The following is a 14191-nucleotide window of genomic DNA, read 5'->3' on the forward strand; positions in this document are numbered from 1 at the left end:
ATTCAATCCAAATGCGTAGTCTATGAGACGATGGCTGATTGCTATAAGAAATACTCAATCTAACAATTTCAATATAGTATTTAACTCATTACTGTTGAATAACAGGATAAATATGAACCTGTGGACGCGATCATAACAAGCATTTTTAGTCAAGCCATTAGTATGACGCTGTCTCACAAATAACTAACAAACGTAATTAACTCTCTAATGAAGAATAAACGCATCGCACTACGTTGCATATAAATAGAGCCGAACAAATCGCGAGCCAATCGGGGGCGTCTTTCGAAATATTTGACATCACAACGGATCCTTCGCATCTCTACGCATTAGCTATCCGCAGGCCATTAAATCAAGCTTTTCCAAAACGGATCAACAACATACTATTCACAGACGCCAACCTCAAGCTAGTTTAGCCTAGTAAGGCCTATTAATTACCTATGCACGTAAGCTGCGTGCATAACACAATCAGATCGTTCTCAATAAGATACCTACAGTTCATTGTGTATTGCTCAAATGGAAAGTTTTGATGTTCGTCTTACGACATCATCGTACTTTTCACGCCACTGCTGTTATTACCTATTTTACAAATGCCCCATAACAACATCGTATGTACAATTGTATTCTAGCTATAATGAGGTCACCTGTATTCAAATAACGCTATTGCCATGGTCACTTCACTTCGCGCGTGTAAACGATGGCTCAGCAGACCGATGGCATTGGGTTTTCCCGTCAACGAAACACGTGACTAGGCCTTTTTGTCGGTCATTGTGATCCATTTAGCCGATCCATTGCCGTGCGTGTTAGTGCTGTGCTGAGCTGAGCAGCATGTCGGCTTTTGTTACCGGATCGTATTATCAGGTCAACGGAATGTAAGCGATATCAGACGGTAAAAAGAAGGCAAAAAAAAGGTTCCCGCCACAAGTCAGTGTGAGACCAACGGTTCACTTTAGCGTTGACGTTCTTCTGCCCACTTTTTCGTCGCACTTATTATAGCACATTGACAGTAACACTCCAGCTAAACAAACAGCACACAACTTTACCAAGTGAAACACAACAATAAGAACAACAACAATAAGTTTTATCTACAACAAAGGACAACATTCGTTTAAACTATAACTAGCGCCGATACCATTGCATCCGTGAAACGTAACTACTGTTTTAGCTGGCGAAATGCCCGAGTTAACCAAGGACCCATGAAAACCAAGCGCCGAAAGTTTTACTCGACATCCATAGCATGTACTACCCATATTACCTGTATGAGTGTCTGTTATGTGTCCTATGTGACGCCGAATGTCAACTGATACGTCGTTCCCTTAGCTCCGCTGATAAGTCTGCTGCATTTTGTCTTTAACGATTACCGGCTGTTAAATGATCTATGCATTGCAGCATTAGCAGACTGAAGTAGTAATAGGTAGCTTCAAGGTGCGTGGGGCTGGGCGCTAGCACCGAAGTGCACAATTCGACCTTACGCTGATCAATTGCAATAGCATTGCCACCTCTTCATTGATAAAAGTGTTTAGTTTATCTTAGTGTGCGTTTTGTGCCCTTTACTCTATATGTTTAGTAGGGGGCATGGTCGCCGCTACATCGGCATTGTCTAAGAGTCTGCAAAGCTGTCTGAGGAACCTATTGTCTAGTGCGTCCCGTCCACTGCTGTTGCTACTGATAGGTGTTGTCTGTCTATCTTAGGATTCGTTTTATGCGTACGCCACATACAACGGCGCCTATGTATAACAGCGTACGAAGCGACACCAACAAGGCGCTACCGCTGCATACCGCGAAAGCTTCACCTATGAGTCCTGCAGGTAAACAAGCTCAACTAAAGTCGTTCACACTGTACAGCTACTGAATCAGCAATCGAACCAGCGTTCTTGTATCGCTTAGCCGGAGATGCGTTCCTATTAGACTTTACTGTTGTAGCAAAAAAAAAAGGCTGAAATTATCCAACATAAAAGATATCGACCAGCCTATTTAGCTGATTCGCGTAGCAGCACGAAGATAGCTCCAAGTTGAATTTCGTTATAAGCACGCAAACGAAAGCGATTACGTTCTCGTAGATTTATCAAAAACTTAATAACACGATCAATGTTATTACTAGACGTTTTTATCGCATGAAAAATGCTTATGAGTATCAGTTTTCCCCATAGAGCATTACCGGATTCTTCTCGAAAGTCCAGTTAACATATAGCAGTTTATAATAGTGGCCTTTCCATTGTTTGTGCTAGAAAAGCACCGAGCAGACAGGTCAACCGGTGACAAATTGCTTCAGCTTCCGTATCAAACATAAACGAAATGCTGTAGTTGACAATGTGGCGTAGGCCCGTCGAGATAAATGCACACACACGCACAGTACCTACCCGTGAATAATCGCGTCGTTCGCAATTCGAGTTCGTAGGGCTAGACGACGTTTTACTTTACCGTTCAGCTGGAACAATTTTCTAAAAGAAAAATTTGCTTTTATTAAAAGGAAGCATTCGATGGATACGGTAAATGCATGTAAAACCAAGTACACTGCTTGATAGGCGACGTATGGAATTAATCTATATATACATATATATATATATATATATATACATATATATATATATTATATATATATATATACATAGACGTATCAAAGAATTATCACGCTACTATGCATTATGAAATAGCCAGCTGCGACGACTAATATTTCTACGAGCGGAAATATCGCGAATAAGTACCGTAGACGTATCTCAACCACGAGTTACCTATTAATTCGAAAATTTATTATTGGGCAATATGCCATGTTGAAGACGGCCAGCTCAATTCTGAATACCTATACATTACTAGTCTTAATCTCACATTGTGATACATGGCAAAAAAAGAAAATCGTTTATCTCTGAGACTTATACATGTGTGAGCTTCATGCCATGTTCAATTAGTTCAATCTGTTTACCTACTTAGATCGCAACAAACCCTGTGAAATGATGCCCAGCTGAATCTAGAATACGAAGAACAGGTCAGAAGAAGTGCGGCGATGAATCGTAAAGCTATTATGTAAAAGAATCCGTGTTTCTTCTTGTTCATAATCGATGTAAAAATGTCTTCAGTCTCAATTGTACAGCATCTACGCACAATGATCTATAATTTGTTCGGCCTAATGCGATTAGTTATGCCCTTACCCGCACACTGTATCACAATTTATAAAATTTCGTTTGTTGCTCAAAAGCAATAATAACGGCGGCAATAGTACCTGTCCTCACTCTGAGCTTTTCGTCTGTTGCAGTAGCCGAAGTTGTTACTTTAGTGACGTCTCATCGTGTCATTGTTTCGGGGCCCTTCTTTGCCTCGCCTTGTTTCCCTTTCTTCATCTACAAGAGGGCTTCCGACAGTTGAATTGAGGGAGTGGCAACTCAGTCTTGATGACATCTGCTCGTCACTAGTAGCAACAGCTATACTTCAAGTAACGACAAATAAATCTGCTATCGCCGACAAAGTAATCACCAACCGTATCGATACGACGTAAAATGGATAGGTAGACAGACATACCCAGCTACATATAGACGTAATGGCACCAATGTATGGAAGCTGCGACACTAATAAAGATTTAAACAGATGAAGAAGAAATGAAAGCTGAAAAAGTTGTTTGGAAATCCTTTCCTTTTTTTGTAATGGGCCTCCTTCATACACGAAGTAGAAACCTTCATCTGTCTCGGTTTTGCTCTTATTTGAACGCATCTGTACGTGTCTTCACTACCATCGTTCGCTCAATTCATCGTCATTACCATTCAAATAATCGAAGCCCTGACACTTCGATCCGGTCGGGTGGACAGTGCAGAAGTTAAACGGTTAGAAACTGGCGTGATGTAGGTCGGCTAGAATGAACACCTATGCTATGCTGTAGCCCCACACAATAAAAATCTTATCTACGTATGTGTCCGTGCACGTTCCCATAGACCTGTATATTCAAGTAAAAAAAAAAGATACAGCGGACATTGGCGGCATCTGGCATCGAACGGTAACTGCTGGGGCAAACAGGTCACAGACGTACCCGACGCAGGCAAAATACAGGGCACTGAAAATGAACTGGTCCGCTCATTTTTGATCGGCGACGGCCGCGAAACAGACAGCAGGCACTACATTGTAAAGCACTTTTTAAGCAGACGTAGGTAGTGTTAAATTGAATAAATGCTTTAGTCTTTACGTTCGGTGCTTCTTGCTTTGAGGAATACGGAACGATGTGCTTCGGCACTCGAATTTAGTCGACCATTGCCTATTTCGAAGTTTACTAGGCCAACACATTACCGCTGCACCATAACACGCGGATAGGTAATCTAAAATTTAGCCATTGAATAATAACCCTAGACAGATAGAAGGTAAAGAGAGTCTCAGTGATCACTTATTGCTGGTGGCAAATCAGCTGGCTGATATCACATACCGTAGCCTCTTCCAGACGCGAAAACTTAATAAATGGCTAAATCGAATTTTTACCAAAAATTTACCAAAGAAAAAAAATACCCTCATCGGTGTTAGGTCCAGAGCACTTGAAAATTTTTGCTCATAAGATAAAAAATCGCGCTTATTTTACGCAACAAGTAACATGACTTAATTATTATAATATAACAGCAATAACAAGAATCTAATTAGACAACTATTTGTTAAATATGTCATCACTTACAATTCTTTGCTTGTCGTAGCGGCCAGCTGGGTACGGTACCTATTCGACTGCAGAACTAGAAAGGCCTTTAAACATCCTAAGAGTCATATAGAGATCGGTAAAATGTATTCTTTGCGGTTTCGATATTTTTCATGAAATGAACCTTTCTGTCATAGGCCTTTTAAATAAAAACTTCTAATAAATAGATGCTTAACAAAAACAAACTTAAAACCAAAATATCAAAATGCGTTATCTCTCTCTTAAACAACACGTTCGCTTTCGGGCCTTGTTTACATGTGGCTCCAGCCCAGCTAGATGCCTCACGCTTGAGCAATCTATGTTGTTTCACTAATCATCTACCGTTATGTGGGCATGTTTTTTTTTATTTCGAACGTCTTAAAAACACATAGTCAGTCCAATGGATGGTTTACTGGAACATCCCATAACACTGAGCTAACAGGTACGGTCGTTTTCCTCTACTTTTCGTCTTTTCGTCTACCGGCGTACAATATGATCGCGTGTCAGGTTCGTTGTTCAGTTTCCCTGTGCCATTTAGCTTGGTCGCACGACGCGGTATGTTATGTTCAGAGGCCGTTACTTTTATTGGTGCTGGAGGGCTGTCCCCTGCCGCCCCATTAAACGTTCCATCAAGTACGCACTGAGTCCCTGAGCTTTCCTCCTACCCTCCCCCCCGGGCATCTCAGCGCTATTGCTTTACTATATTCGAGCAAAAGAGAGGAAGAAGAACCACGGAACTGTTAAACAAATGAAACACCAACTCCCGGGTTACCTTGAAAAAAAGACTGATGGACATACACAACAATTTAGTATGGGTTGAGGGCTATGATGCGCGTATTTCACCAGGCGAAACCAACCTCGCAGTGAACTCTAATGCAGGCGTATAGTAAACTACGACACCCTATGGAATAATGGACGTGATGCCTCAAGCAACACGCCGTGAAGACACATGGAAAAGCTGGAATGAGCCTGTTTAGGTTCCTATAAATAACGTTTTACAACTAACCGACCCGTTGAGGCATTGCAGAAGATAGCTTGAAACCGTAACGAATGATGACAAACAATACAAGCCATTCTGGGTGCGTCCTATCTGTTATTATTTGTTATTTAAAAATATGTGTTCGTCTATAATCCAACTGTAATTTGTAGCCCGCGGATATTTTGCCACAGCCAGTTCGCTATAATTAAAATTTATTGATTTCCTAAGGATTCGCACGGCATTCCGCTGATCAGGCTATTTTACTAAAAACATAAATCACTTACCCTAATCGGTAAAAATATTCTAACATGGCACTGATTCAAGCAGTACAGTGCCAAATAGAAGAGTCACAAACTATGCTAAATCATTATAACAAAGTCAATTAAGTAAATGCTGACACAAACATATATTGCGCTTAATATCTATTGCTACGATTATTATAGTACATTTCGCAGGTGATTTCAACCCGCAGTTGCAGGCTTTGTTTGACCTATTTCGCTGACTGCAGTAGCCTTTGGTGACTATCACTGTTAAAGCACTTTCAATGGCATAAGCTTATAGCGGCTAGTAGACTAGGCCTCACGATAAGATGATTCTTAAGCGTTCAATGCTTTGTCCTGCTAGATTGTGATATCACTACCTAACTAAGATCCTGACAGGCGCCTGCCGGTTGGCTTACATGTAGGTCACTCTTTCTATTGACTAAAACACACTAATTGTTTCGTTCATGTAAGACTAGAGAAGTTTCTACAGCTGTTGACGTCTTCCTGCTGGGAGCCTCGTGTCTTCCGTTAGGGTTGGATTAAGAATGGTCTTCCCGCGAGCGAAATTTGCCGACCTTCCACCCCAACGAGTCATGGGTAACATTATATATAAGAGAGCTATTGTGATGGGCTACGGATGGTGGGAAAATTGTACCGTTATTTCTATAACCACGGCTATAAGCGTAAACTACAAGACGCATGCGAGTATCGGCGCCTACCAAGTAACTACCAGCCAACGTTGACACCTGATGACCCCTTTTATCAGAGCTACCTCGGTTTCCGAAGATGGCAATCACATCTGTATAGAAATATCTGTATCGTTTGTTGACAAGCTTATCACCTATCGTCCACCGTTCTTGGGTAAAAGCACGTCGACGAGAGCATTAATACTAGCTGGATCGTGATTGCTTTTCATACATCGATCGTTTTGTAAACAAGTTTTCATCTTAACTGACAGATAATAATGTCCACAACAAGACCGTTACTACCAGAGTTACTTGAGCATTTCACCTAGAATTGCACCGCCGTGTAAGCGGTACCGGTCAGTGCTTATTATACTATCAACGGCTACAGTTATTAAATATTGCAAGCGGTGATGGCGTGCTCATATAGAATAGGTGAACCGGTCGCATCAAGCGCTATATGATTTAATATGTTTTTGTTTAAATCTTAAAGCAAAGAAGCATTGGTGTTTCTGCATCGTATCCAACGGTGCTACTGCGTAAATAGCTAAGGAAAAGCAACGTTGCTGAGTATTATTGGTCGTAGTAAAAATCATATGCTTACGTTTAGAAAACAATAACGAGATAGTAGTAATCATCGTTCATGGCTAACATTATTATTGTTCTCTATGATAAATATATGCTATCAGTATTGTTGTTGTTGGGGTATTTCTCCTGTCGTTAAGATATAATAGAATGGTGGCAGGAAAAATCGCGCAAGTTCCTATTTCATCAAGCTTGCTTCATACCATAGCGTTCTGTTATAGCTGACGGTTATATAGGATGAAACATAAAGATATCGTAGAAACAAAGACAAAAAAAAATATATATATATATATATATATATAACGAATATACCCATACGGGCGCAGAAGACTGTAAACACTGTGTAGGCAGTGGAACTTTCGCAATTTGCGTTAGGCTGCGATCCTTGCCTCCTCACCTATATTGCGGTGAACGTATAAAGACGAGCTGAATATAAACTCGTTCATTGATAAAAGCTTACCATAGAAAATAAAATGCATTCAATTATCTGTAGTTGGTTTCAAAGCGCGAAATATCGTTGGTCAAGAATAAAAAATATATGGAGATTTCGAACCAATTTTCCATCTTGGTTTGTACTCATTAGGATACTTTAAACGTCTAAACTGCTACAAAGGGATCTGGCGAAACTTTAAATTGCATCGCTTTTATTTATCTTAATAATACTTTACTTTTTACACACGTTTCTCAACGTTCCCGGAGCTTTTCGAAAGGCATACATGTACTATTTGCCCTTCCATATGTAATTTCTGTATCTATAGCTTTTTGAAGTAAATTGATAATACGATATACTTGCCCACTAGTTGCCCTTTTTAAGGGATGGAAAATCCCGCAACCAAGATGATGAGAACAGACGGGTTGAAGCCGACATCGGATACTCATTTCCTCAGTTCAGGAAGTTATTTAAGCGTCGCGAGCGGTTCTTATGCTCTCATCAAGCAACCAGACTGCGTGCCTTCGCTTCTCGTGCCGGATGGTCCACGGAATAGAAAAAAATGAATTTGAAATAGCAGGCTGCATTATTTCATTTTTGACGAGTAGCAGATGCTCGTGATATCGATTGTAAGTAATAGCATCACTTTACGCTCAGACCAGCTCGACACTGCTACAGAACTCGATCTTTCTCCAGGGTGGTGCCATTGTCCCGTCTGGTTATTCTTGGGTCCCGACACCTGGTTCTCGCACTTTTCAACTCTCCAATATCTTCAAATGCTGGGTACTGTGCTTTTGCTCAAGGTCTCTTTACTTTATAGTGTTCATAGAAACTTTCAACAGATTTCCGCAGTCCCGTGGCCTTCGAAGAACAGAAACTTGATAGCTGAGCGTTAATTTTTGAGACTAAATGATTTATTTAGTTCTAAACTAATTTTCTATGGAACAAACTAAACCGGTTGTGATTTATAAGCTTTTCGATAATTGGAGCGTTTACCAACCATCTGCTGTAGGTACATAGTTCGAACACCTTCATAAGAAAGAAAGAAACATTATTAAGTTTGATAGATTTGCTTGTAACAACCTGATATATTCGTGATAAATCTACCTTAAACAACAAAATTGCATAACCTATATTTAACTCAATTATTGACTTCAGAGATAGGATTGGCCAAACGCGATGTCAGCAAGGCTTATCCTTAAAGTCACCTGTACAACTCATTTTTTTAGAAAACAAACTGGCACTGAAAGAGCTAAAGCGCTGCTGCTTGGACGCAGCCTCTTGATACAGTACCCGATAATTTGACTTCTTGTTCCCAGATCTACCATTTTTTTTCCATGGATTTTAAAGAAAGCTAGGTGACCATGAAATCGATAACTGACAGCATTTTGTACTCTAAAAATAGAAAACCTGGGAACCGAACCCAGGATTTGTCCAGCCTGACGAATGTTGAGTCGGACACACACTTGAGCACCAAACAGAGCGAGTAAATTCCAATTTAAATCCAGCTGGATTAAAAATGACGCTAAAAAATTTAATCACGTATCATTTAAGACATAGTTCAGAGGAATGCTACGGAAAACAACGGCTGGCTAATGGAACAACTAATTTTTAGAGCAAAATAAAGATATACACGGCGAATGATATGATTTTCCTTCGCGTTTCGTCGAATATTTAAGCTATTTTGTGGAGGGTTTGCAGGATATATATATATATATATTGCAGAACGAAATGCAGCGGTAAAGATTTGGGAAGATAAGTAGCTTATGCCAAACCTGCTAACGAAATTTACAGAATTATGTGCCTCTATTCATAAATGAAACAATCCATTAAGTAAGTAAATAGATTAGATAATATATAATTTTTTTTTATATGTACTATTGATTAACTCCCAAAAATCACATATTTTTTAAGGTTCACAGGTTTTGAGTTTATGCACGACCCAAGCTCGTATGGTATGGTCATACTATTGTGGCCGCACCGATAATAATGGATATAAAGGGTAGAAAACACGAAAAATAGGGATCTTGAAGATGACGGCCATCAAAGCTCGATCGTCATATAAACGACGAGCACAATCTGTATATAAATTTAAGGAAGCTGTATTTATTTGAAGACGAGCAGTGCTCAGAAACCTTGTAATTACAAGACATAGAGTCTTTCTGACCTCTGAACCTTCTGCTGGAACGACGTTTATCTATTACTAGCTAGTTAGATTTCTTGACACAAAACAGTGATCATAAAATTCTTTTTTTGCTTAGAAATTTAAAAAAAACAATGAATTTTTATTGAATTAATACTTGAATTGTATAACTTAACTGCATGAGTAGCCGAAGTGGTATTTTCGACAAAACAAAAAAAAAAAGTTGCTAAAAGCATAAAATACTCCAGTATGATTTTATGTTGCTCTCTATCCATTTTTTTCGTTTCTTTTAAATTCAACTTGTTCATATATGTCCGAAGAGGAGTCCATTCTCTAAGCCTTATGCTCGTGGCACGAGAACTACTTTCTATTTCATATGACCAATAACTCATAGCAGGCTGTGATGAGCTTATAAAAAGTGTTATTTTAGCTTCTAGACTAAAATCATTAAAAGAAATGTCTGCTTTTCTGAGGCGCTAACAAGAAATTACGCTATTGAGTTCAGCCTTACTTTACCTGTTTTACATTATCCGTGTAGCCCTAAACCGCTTCAAGGGAAATTTTGTCTATCATATCGCACGAATTGTTTGCAGTTGACTGACATTCCCGTCACTCTCGATGACACGATCGACCATTGATGCACGAGCTTAAATTTCTTCTCATTTGCGGTACGCGTATAAAGAGACACGCGTACAATAAGTAACTTCTCTAATCTCCAGTCAAATCAATAAATATATGAGCACTGTTTAGGCCATTCCATCAATGCAGCCGAAAATCATGAATTGCAGGGAAGTACTGGCCAGTTATGTGCTTCGAACACCGGCAAGTGATTTCGTTTACTCCATAACCGTGGTGGACGTGCTGCAGATCTTCCTTGCGATCTCGACGGTTGACAAGCCCCTTCATTGTAGGTAGCTCAAACGCCAATGCCGGTGGCGCCAGCAGAAGGAAGGATTAAACTCTTTTTGTTACACATATTGCCAGTTCATAGCGAGAATCGCGTCTGATTGAATTGTAATAGCAATTGTTGGACCGAACATGACGGCTAAATTCGTGTCCGACAACCCGACTAACATAGCACAATAATCATTGGACGGTAAGGTGTCTTCAATACCCTTCATTCATAACGCTGCAATAGATAATAATAAAAATCATAGCAAATCGATGCCCATCCGTTGTTCGGCCGTTGACTCCGCTTCTGTTATCTCCACCATCTTTGTCGCTCCCTCCTTCATTTAAGCGGGTACTGGCCCCTGATATTGGCCTGTGATAAAATTGACATTTGATAAGGCCACAGTGACGCTTAGCCGACATCATCGCCGTTATTACCAATCGTTGCCTGCAAGGCTATTGCAAACTAGAACAGCAACCTGGACAGAGATCCCAATCGACGGTACCGAGATCTTCGACGTGAACTGCGCCAGACGTTCAAACTAACAACAATTGGGTGACAATGTGCGATCAAACGCGATGCGACAAGGCTCTGGTGGAGTCCTTAACAGCAGCCGTCGGAGAGAAAGTACCCGAGAGAAAGATTTCAGCAGTGCTTCTGACACCAATTGTACAACAGCCTCACAGACGAAAGCGGCGTTGAGGTCCAATAATAACAGTTTGTTTCGCTACTGTTAAATGATTAGTAACAATTATTTTAGTGAAGGAACAGTGAAGCCGGCTCCTTTCGGCGTTTTAACGTATGGTGTTAAACGTAGGGTGGCCGCCTATCAACGCTACGTCACTCGACGATGGCTTTGATCCGCTTGTGATTCGTGTCGGCCACAGACGCAATACTGACCGTGTACATTTACGTAGATATGGACAAAGTTGTGCTCCGCCGACGTAATGGTGCGCGGCGATGTCCTGAATTAGACCTGTGCTTTAGACCACCCTGCACATTCCGATATAAATATGATGTAAGCACAGCAGGTGGGCACCGTAACAGCGTCCTATTCTATTGAAGTGATGGCGATAGTTTTTGACAACAATTTTTCTCTTGACCTTGTCATTGCAGTTGACGTCGTTTGGTATCGTCATGCGTTTATTGATCGTAGCCTTTATCACTGCGCTGACAAGATCAACATCAATAGCAAGCAGGGGTTCAGAAGGATAAATACTGGCGAAGATTTCGGGCACGTCTATTTATAATAGGATATAATAAATATTTGTTGATTTGCAAGCACAATGCTACGGCACAGATATATACGCGGGAGTAGGCTTTACTTGTTTAGATAAATTATTTTTTTACTTGGTACAAGCTGCGTTATGTAAGTTGTTGGCCAGATTGGAAACATTTATATTTGTTTACACATACATTGAGATGGCTAGCTAGATGAAAGACAGCCGAATGAATAAGCTATAAGCACAGATAAGATGAATAATCGGCAGTTGTTTACAAGGCATTAAAGATAGTTATCGAACAACAACAGCAGCAAAGACAAACGTAAGATGAATCGGTCAAATACTTTACGTACGTAGCATAAATTCGAATGAATTAAATTTTGTCTCTATTTGAAACACAGGCACATGACACACCGATTCTGGTTGTTTTTACATATGGACCTGATAGTATCGTCCGGTCATGTTTCAGATATAGATACATGATGATTATAAGATAAAAGTAAAATAAAGATAGCTCTATTGAATTCCATTTGGCCTGGCTACTATTGGAAAGGGCCCCAATAACAGTCCCGTTTTGACAGTGATAATATTATAGAGTATAGATTTTTGTAATATAGCATCGAGGGCTATGTGGCTTTTCCTTTCTATCCATTTTTGTTGTTGGCGACTCGATGTGTCTATACTTCTAGCATGGGGCTGCTAGCGAGGTCGAAGGTTGGAAGCCGACGGCCGACTTTTTTTCCAATCAGTTTCCGCGTTATTATTTAATATGGGTAGATGGTGGGTAATCAATTGAACGGCAGCTTGAATCAATGAAATTTTGTGGATCTTCCATTAAAACCTCAGAACTAAAACAGTAGTCCTTAATAAGGACATCAACGCTATGAATGATTCCTGGTTGTTACGGCCTCATTTTTTTATAATTGAAAACTAAACTTAGTTAATTTCGGTAAAAATAATACTTATTTACGTTGAGCAGCTAACAGGTGCTTAAAGACGTATTCAGGGTCTTGACAGCACCTTTTGAATAGTTACGCCAGAACAAGGAGATATTTCAACCGGAAAAAAACGCTAAGAATTTCAGTGCAAAGCTCTTTAAGGTGGTTATAAGTAAATGCCAAATGGTAACTGTATTTTACATGGCTCTCTTACCTCTCTCATGGATCTTACCAAATGTAATTACAAGAGGCCTAATCCGAACCCAATGGCTTCCAACTTTTTCTAACAATAATTCAAATTCGTTTAACTTTACCTTATAATCAGAAAATTGCCATCGTCGACATGTGCAGCTTACAGTTTGTTTGACCGAATTTTCCTAATTGATCAAGTTAATCCTCATATCAGACATATTTACTAAGGAAAATTTCCACGTATATTGTTACTGAAGTATTCTATAATTACAGTTTGTTTCTTAATTTCGTTAATAACTTTGTTACTTGGCCCGAGCTTATAGTAAAGATAACGACCAAAAATTCTATTGTTTTTTTTTTTTAGTTCATGCTAAAATTAATGGAGACTCAACAATACACATTACTGCATAGTGTTTATCCGTTTCACATTCGAGATATTCCCTGCGTGCATAGAGGTCCCAATTAATATATCATGTTATTGCAACGTTCTACTGACAATAGCACATCATTGTCATCCATCGTTGGCACACAAGATATGCACACCGATGAAAGATTTCATTTTCTTGCGCGTGTTTTTTTCTCTGTTACTATTAGTACTACATTAGCATACTAAGTGCTATAATCAACGGCAGTTGCTTTGTTAGCGTATGTTATTAATCGTTTTCGGAAGTGTGGCTTAACATGCATAGGCCCGTGGCCTTGTTTTATTTCTCTGTGAAATAGGAACAAGCTTCTACGTTAAATCGAAGCTGGAGCACTGATTCTAGCGAAAATAAGCCTTACAAGACACGTCGTTCATACTGTGGATTGCGAACTATTAGGTATAAATGGACTAGCAAAAATAAACTTCTGCCTTAAAAACTGCCAAACCCTTATCGACAGTTTGTTCTGGATCGACCTTAACCGCAGCTTTTGAAAATTTCTAAAAGTAAAAACCTCTATCTATTATATAGCCCAATAGCGCACCACGGCAACACCACCAAACAAACTGTACTCGGCTTTGATTCAGATTTTTACTGCCCTCTCCCGAATATTATACAATCTTCTATTGAAGATCATTAAGTGAGACGTCTTCATGAGTTCAGGTGAACTGCTGGTGTCTCATACAATATGCCATAGGTATTTCGAATAACCAAAGTTGAAATTTATACTGCACGGTTGCCAAACTGCCTTCAGTCTACTGCTCGTTGATGGATCTCACTTGGTTAAGGTTAGTTCTAATGAACC

At 39.8% G+C, this 14191-nt stretch overlaps 1 protein-coding gene across 2 annotated transcripts in view; it reads right to left on the reverse strand.

Annotated features, from left to right (window-relative positions):
* Positions 1–14191, reverse strand: part of LOC111265203 (uncharacterized) — a 41811-nt gene that overhangs the window by 26271 nt on the left and 1349 nt on the right. The window lies entirely within an intron of this gene.

Source organism: Varroa jacobsoni, unplaced genomic scaffold (genome assembly GCF_002532875.2).
Source record: "Varroa jacobsoni isolate VJ856 unplaced genomic scaffold, vjacob_1.0 scaffold_944, whole genome shotgun sequence".
NCBI lineage: Eukaryota > Metazoa > Arthropoda > Arachnida > Mesostigmata > Varroidae > Varroa > Varroa jacobsoni.